This window comes from Ostrinia nubilalis, chromosome 18, assembly GCF_963855985.1.
Source record: "Ostrinia nubilalis chromosome 18, ilOstNubi1.1, whole genome shotgun sequence".
Lineage (NCBI taxonomy): Eukaryota > Metazoa > Arthropoda > Insecta > Lepidoptera > Crambidae > Ostrinia > Ostrinia nubilalis.
In genome coordinates, this window is record NC_087105.1 from 12141356 (window position 1) to 12149965 (window position 8610).

The following is an 8610-nucleotide window of genomic DNA, read 5'->3' on the forward strand; positions in this document are numbered from 1 at the left end:
ACGCTTGACTACTTATAAATATTGTGGTAAGCCCACTTGTAACACAAGCATATTTAGCCAAGTATGAGGGGCTAACGGGACTAGTAGTAGATAATTGTGCAATACCAATTACGAATAAACTTAAAAAATGGAGCAGTATTTTCGAAGTGAAGTAGTCTTATTCTCTGAAGTCTTATTTGCAATATCGTATAGAGATTCGTATATGAATTTTGTGCAATACAAATTGTATCTCGTAATGCACTCTTCTAACACTCTTTTTTGAGCAAGTACATAGCCTAGTTCAGTTGTCGTCCATCCAGTTTGCAAACTAGGGGTTGGTAGCTAGGTAGGCTTGATTGAGTTTAAAACTTAACGAAGAAGCAATAATGTTTTGATTGCACCCTTAAAGACAAGTTCCTTTAACTTCAACTCAAATTGCCAGGCATTCATAGTAAGTATCCATCGCTTTGTTTCAAACTCTACCTCTGCGGCTTTGTTCGAAGGTCTCGCGTCAATCTTGGGAACTTTATTTATAACCATTACCGTTAATTTTGTTCACTATGTAGTTGAGCAACAGGCAGCCGGTGAATACGCTTAGTGATATTAGAACGTACGCCAACCAGCCTGGGGTCCACGCCTGAAAACAGAATGCGATCATCTATTGTAACGCCCTGTTGTAATTAAACGACTTTATAATTAATTACTTGAGTTTTATTAAACAGAACAATGCACATTACAGCAGTGATGGCGCAGACAAGAAAATAATAGTCAACGACCTGTCATCTGTCATTACGTAGCAAGAACGCGCCGATTTCAAATTACTACAACACTCTCTCCAAATTGCAGCGTTCCTCATTCTAACAGTTAAACAATTAATAGTAACAAACAAAAACAATAGGTAGTTACTTTATACATACATAATTATTACTGAACAAAGTATGACAGAATCAAGTTTTATAAGTACAGTTACATCTTACAAATACCTAATTTACTTCTTAGATATTGAAATTTACTTTTAGCTAAGGGTTTAGTAAATATATCAGCCCTTTGTTCATTACTACTTATATTATACTTCAGAGCAATTTCTTTACTTTCATATTTCTCTTTAACAAACTTATATTTAATATCTATGTGCTTGCAACGTTTATGATAATTTTCATGTTTTATGACAGAGATTGCACTTTGATTATCTATGTTAAGTTTTACAGAATCCTGATAATATTCATCTATATCTAACAAAAGTCTCTTTAACCAAATAACTTCTTTTGTAGCACTACAGGCAGCCATAAACTCCGCTTCAGTTGTAGATAGTGCTATCGTTTGCTAACGTTGACTGGCCCAAGTAACAGCAGCACCATTCTTAATGAATACATATCCTGTCATTGACCTTCTTGTTTCAGTATCATTAGCGTAGTCAGAATCACAATAACATTCCAGTATATTGTTGTGTGAAGGTGTATAGTATAGGCCATAATCACTAGTTTCTTTGAGGTACTTCATTATCCGTTTTACTGCATTCCAGTGACTACTATCGTAACTATCCAGATATCGGCTGACTAAGCTAACCGCAAACATTATGTCAGGCCTGCTGACTATAGCTAGATGCATCAATGAGCCTACAGCCTCTCTGTATGGAATGTTTCTATCTGGCTCTGATGTATTCTTTTCCAATTTAATACCTGTTTCTACTGGTGTACTGTTTCCATTGGCATTAATCAAATTAAATTTATTCAGCAATTTTTGTACATTATGTAGTCTGATGTAGAAATATATAGTTTTCTCCTTTCTCAATTTCAAGGCCAACAAAGTTTTTAGGTTCACAGACTTTTATTTCAAAATTTTCTTTTAGATCATCAATAACTTTGTTCAACACACTTTTATCTTTAGAAATGATTAGGCCATCATCCACATACAGTATTAGGTACACTTTACTACCATTAAACTGACCAGTATAGATACACTTATCTGAGTGACTATTGGTGAAACCAAATTTCTTCAACACAGAATCAAATTTTTGATTCCAGCACCTGGGTGCTTGTTTTAACCCATATAATGACCTTTTAAGTTTGCAAACATGCCCTTCAGGTACATCTAAACCATCTGGTGGATTCATATAGATATCTTCAGTTATGTTTCCATAGAGGAAAGCAGTTTTAACATCAAACTGTATCATTTGCAAGTTATCCTGACACACTTTAGAAAGCAAAACTCTTACAGAGTCATACCTGACAGTTGGTGAGAATGTCTCTGTGTAATCAACCTGGTGTTTCTGTGAGCATCCCATGGCACATAGTCTTGATTTATACAGTGGTCCTGATGGTGTATCTTTCACTTTGAAAACCCACTTACAGCCAATAGTTTTCACTCCATCTGGCTTCTTCACCAACTCCCATGTTTCATTCTTACTGTGTGCTTGCAACTCTTCCTCTATAGACTTATTCCACTTCTCTTTATCCAGTGATGACAGAGCCTCCCGGTAAGTCATAGGCGTCTCATTTTCTTCGTGTTCTCCACCTTGACAGAGGTAAGTATTAGATTCATGTTTTCTGTTTCTTACTTTATTTCTAAGAGTTATATTACTAGGTCCACTAATATTTATTTCTTTTTCAGGTACATACTCGGGATCATCATCGGAGAAGAATCTTTCTTCATCATCATCATCATCGGATAATGTTACAGATGAGTTATTTAACTCTCTTGTGCTTTGATTTGTTAGCCCAACAGATTCATTAATATTCTTTGTTTCATCAGCACATATTTTAACATTATTTGTATTTTCTGTTAGTGGAACCATTGAATACTTTCTTTGTATGGAATTTTCCAGAAATACAACATCTCTACTGATAAGGATTTTCCTTGTTTTAGTATCTAATAGTCTGTAACCTTTAGTGACTTCTGAGTAGCCAATAAATATCATTTTTTTTGCCTTAGGATCCAGTTTGTGACGTTTAGCATCTGGAACATGAACCATGACTTCGCATCCAAAGATTCTAAGGTGTTTCAAATTTGGCTTCTTCCCGGACCATAACTCCTCAGGTGTAGCGTATGAAATGGATCTTGTTGGACAGCGGTTCGTTATGTACGCAGCTGTCGCCACTGCTTCAGCCCAGTAGTGTTTCTGTAAATTAGCATTAAGCAACATACAGCGAGCTCTCTCCATCAATGTGCGATTCATACGCTCCGCTAACCCGTTTTGTTGTGGGGTATATGGATTAGAAGTTTCATGTACAATCCCACAATTTTGCATGTATTCAATAAACTCATTACTCAGATACTCTCTTCCATTATCAGTTCTTAATTTCTTTATTTTACATTCAAGTTGATTTTCCACTAATGCTTTAAATTCTTTAAATTTACTGAACACTTCAGACTTGTTTTTAAGTAAATAAATAAATACTTTCCTGGTATAGTCGTCCACAAATGTGAGGAAATATTGCGCTCCTCCAACTGATTTCACCTCCAGTGGTCCACAGATATCGGAATGTACAAGTTCTAGAACCTTCTTAGCACGAGAACCTTCCTTGGGAAACGGCAGCCGAGACTGTTTTCCTTCTTGACAAAATTCACATATCATATCCAGCTTATTCTCAGTAAGCTTGACACCTTCTGTACATTTGGAGAGTTTATTCAGATCAGTCATATTGAGATGAGCCATCCTTTGATGCCATAAGTAGCTGTCACTTTCCTTTGTATTACATGCATATGCTTGTGCACTACTTATGTTCAGACGATACATGTTATTTACTAACTCACAAGCTACAACTTCTTCTTGAGATTTGTCGAATATTTTACAGCCTTCATTACTAAACAGTACTGAACATTCTTTCTTTATCAGCTGACTCACGGAGAGAAGATTGCTTGCTAACTCAGGCACATACAACACATTGGTGACTTGTATGGTTTGTGTTTGTCCTTTACTCTTACATATAGGCAGATCTATTTTTCCACAGCTCTTCACTTTTAGCATTTTATCATTAGCAATACGGATGCTTGTAATTGGAGGTGTTGATTCATCATATAGCCAGTCCTGCCTCATAGTCATATGCATGGATGCTCCTGAATCAACAAACCAGCTATTACTGTCATATGCTGCAGCGGATGCCGAGAACACAGCGACATATCCAGTTTCTTTGCCTGCCTCTTTGCCTTGGTCCTTTTTCTTTGTTCTGCAATTTTTACTTATGTAACCATACCTGTTGCACTTGAAACAACGGGGACCTTTATTAAACTTCGGAGAATTATCAGAATCCTTTTGTTTATATTTACTTGGCTTACTTGCATACAATGCAACTGACTCGGAGCTCTTTATTTCCTGTAAGAAGAGCTTAGTCTTCACAGAGTCTGCTGTAATCGGCACACCAGAACTTTCGAGGGCCATAATCATTGGCTTGTAGACTTCGGGTAATCCAGCAAGGAGTAAAGTACCCAGCCACTCATCATTGATATCAAATGATATGTTTCGAAGTTTATGTGCTGCACTCATTATTCTGTTAATGTAATCTTCAACATTTTGGCAATTTTCTAATGTTGTTGTAATCATATCTCTCAATAAGCCCACGCGTCTTGTCAACCCTTTGTCGTCGAAAGCCTTTTGTAAATTGGTCCACACTTCTTTAGCCGTTTTTGCCTCTTGTATATGTATGTAATTCACTGAGTCAACAAACAATATAATTTTTGCCTTTGCTTTCAGGTCGAGCTTTGAATCAACAGGTTTGCCTTCATTTTCAATACAGCACCAGAGGTCTTCGTGTTGTAAATACGTCATCACGGCAAATCTCCATGTATTGTAGTTATCTCGACCAACTAACTTTTCGATAAGAGTCATTGCATTTGAAGACATTTTGTATGAAAAATATTTTTTCACACACACCACGCGGCTTTTTGGTTAGGTCGTGTCAGTTTTGATGACCGGCGACTTTGTTTTACGTTATTTCATTGATATTACTTTTCACTGATACTTATTACAAACAGATTACTGCCTGGGCCCATAACCTGTTGTAATTAAACGACTTTATAATTAATTACTTGAGTTTTATTAAACAGAACAATGCACATTACAGCAGTGATGGCGCAGACAAGAAAATAATAGTCAACGACCTGTCATCTGTCATTACGTAGCAAGAACGCGCCGATTTCAAATTACTACAACACGCCCTCAGATCATATTCCCTTCTATGATCTGAGGTAATAACGCACGTATTCACAAACGATGCTTGCATAAGTGAAACAGCAAATCAAACGCACAGCGTTGAAAAGAGCTCTGTGATTGGTTCGTGTGTCGCCTTGTGCGTCCACGCGCACTGTGAGACCTCAAAGTAATGTTTGTGAATACGGGCGTTAATATTGTTATTAATTTTATGCAGTGTTCCTCTGTTCGAACAAACTACCTATGTGACGACTTTAGTTGTCATCTTTTGTATGCCTTTAACATCTCCTCGTGGTAGATGAAAGGGCTCGGTTCCAATTGCCAGTTGGGACACAAATAAAATACTTGTTCCCAGTTTGGTGAATGTAGGTATTACCACAGAATAATAATAAGTACTAGTTACAGGCTATAATGAACTTGTTTTTTTTTGTTTCATATGGCACATTTGGGTCTGCTTTGCTTAGATGCATATGGCGTCTCATGAGCCTGACCATATGTATCTATCACAAGCAACACAACAGAGAGAGATACCTACTTAAAATCTTACTTTCCTCTGTACTTTGGAAAATGTTTCATTTTTATTACATCGAAAACTCAGTAATCACATAAACCCACAAGTTAACCGTACGATTAACGATCGACTGACCGATCGTCCGACAAATCGGGCGGTCTTAGCGCCTCTCGCATGTGGGTAGGCGTTATGTACGGGTAATTACCTCCTAATGCCTCTTGGCTTTAACTTTTGTAGCTCGTTAAAGTATTATGTAGAGCTGACTTGACGTAGCGGTGTTGCGCGGAAGGGCGATGACCTGTTTACTACAAAATAAAGCCTATTTTTTTAGCCTTACTGAAGAAAAAGGACCTTTTTATTTTAATATTGTTTTCAACATAAGTGAATGAACTCCCAACAACAGGAACATAATATAAGCTAAAAGGGAACGAGAATATTAGGACTAAAAGAACTCTAACCATATTGTCTCATCACTTTCAATCCAATTATAGTCCAAAGTTTTATCTTTTATTTTGTGAACAATGAATTTCAGCAGATTTCATCACAACTTGATGATAGTAATTTGACAGACGGATGACAGAAGTAAAATGACACAAAAATATTAAAACCGGTTAAAATGAATAAGTTAAAGAACACACTATCCTAGATGTTATAAGCTGGGTACTCACGTTGTCATGGTCACAAACATGGTCAATATTAATGTCCTATCTAAAGTTCTAAGTACCTAGGTTCATCCAGTGTCTGTAGCTCAGTAAGCGAAAGGTCGTGGGTTTAATTCCCGCTGTAGCGAAATGTCATTGTGTGGTTGGCAATACTGCTTCGGCTTACCAACATGAAGACTCGCTAGGCAGGCGGCCGCCAGATGACACTTCGTACTATTAGACTCGCCCGCGAATTATAATTGTGCAAGTAAAATGTACTGTGTTTAAGCTTATGAATAAACCACGTTATCAAACTTAGCGCGAGTTATATTTTCATAGTATCTCTACAGAAGTCACTGATAGAAGATGTTTTATGGTGCCCACCAACCGGCACCAAATTGGTGACCCCGACGCGTCTGACCACGAAACAAGGATACAGTACAAGTACATTACTATTCCAATCAGCACTGTAAATACATCATGCTACGAAATTAAAACACAGTCAAGATTGCCTTGGATTTCATCTTCAACATCGGCTAAATGAAAAGGACGGGTTTTGGCCGTGCAAATTTTACGTGTAACCAACCACATCCAGTGTCTCAAGAGTTCAATCAGACTACGGTAACAAGCAAGATTTGGGACTTCTATTCATGAGGATCATACAGTGAAAAGGACATGCAAGTAGTATCATACGTAATAAATAGTTTTGGTAGTTCAGTAAGTGTACGGCATAGTTGGTGTTTTTGTTTTGCCGCCATTGTCCCTAAAACAGCTGTGTGTGTTTTTGCATTGTCTATTGTCTGAAACTTAAAAAAAAAAAATTTAAAGAGTTTTGTTCTTACTATTCAAAATTCTGCGTATTGTTATTGCACAAAAAAGGTTTTATTTTCTTTCTTAAGTTTAATTAATTTAATTGTTTTCGCTTAAATTATAACATTTTATTTTTAAGAATAATCTAACCAGGTTCGTAATATGGCAGAATTTAAAGAATTACAAGATCGTTTGGAAAAACTTTTAGTTCAAAATAACGCATTGCTGCAACAAAATGCGGATTTACAAAATAGGCTTTCCGCGCAACCATCTGCAGATCCACCGCAAGTAAGCGATGTCCCCAAATCATTGGCAATCAGCCCAAAATTGGCCCCATTTTGGGTAGAACGTCCCGCAGCTTGGTTTGCTCATATAGAGGCACAATTTGCTTTATCTCAGATTTCTGCCGATGAGACTAAATATAATTATGTTGTAGCCCAGATTGACTCCAGACTAGCGAATGAGGTTGAAGACCTCGTCACTAACCCTCTACCTAAAGGCCAGCGTTATGATTGGATCAAAAGAGAAATGATAAGTCGGTTTTCAATTTCGGAAGCTCAGCGGGTTAGGCAACTCATTTCGGGGGAGGAAATAGGAGACCGCAAGCCCACACAGTTCCTTCGTCATCTGAGATCTCTGGCAGGTAAAACTCTTTCAGATGATACAATTTTGCGAGAACTTTGGTTACATCGTTTACCTTTCAATATTCAAGCCATTTTAGCCACCCAAGCTGAATTGCCCCTGGACAAAATTGCAGAAATTGCAGATAAAATCATTGAAGTGTCCCCAATCACTGTAAGTGTCGTAAAAATGCCTTCACAAGCTTTTGATTTAGCCGAAATTACCTCTCAACTGCAAACTCTTACTGGTCAGGTAGCGGCTCTTTCTACGCAGCATAAGTCAAGAAGAGACTCCTCGCGATCTCGCTCGAACTCGAGTTCTAGAGCATCATCTTCATCTAGAGCACGGCCTTTCTGTTGGTATCATTACCGTTTCGGACCGAAGGCTAAGAAATGTATAGAACCGTGTTCCTGGACCTCTTCGGGAAATCAAGACGGCAATCAGTGATGGCGACATCTGATTGCAGTTATACTAGTCGCCGTCTTTTCATCACGGATAAAAATAGCAAGGTACAGTTTTTGCTCGATACAGGGTCTGATCTGTGTATATTTCCAAAAAAATTCTTGAAGATTCACCACAAACCCACAGGGTTTCAGCTAAGTGCAGCTAATGGCTCTTCAATTAATACTTATGGTTGTCGCACGTTAATTCTCAATTTCGGACTAAGACGTGATTTTAAGTGGAATTTCGTTATTGCAGATGTAGATATGGCAATCGTGGGATCTGATTTCTTAGCTTATTATAACCTTTTACCTGATTGTCGACATAAACTTCTAAGAGACGGTAGTACAGGGCTAACATCGCCAGCAAGCGTCTCGTCTCATCATCAGCAAAGTGTCAAAGCTATTTTTCAAAACGACTCTCCTTTCGCGGATCTCTTACGGGAATTTCCAGACCTCACT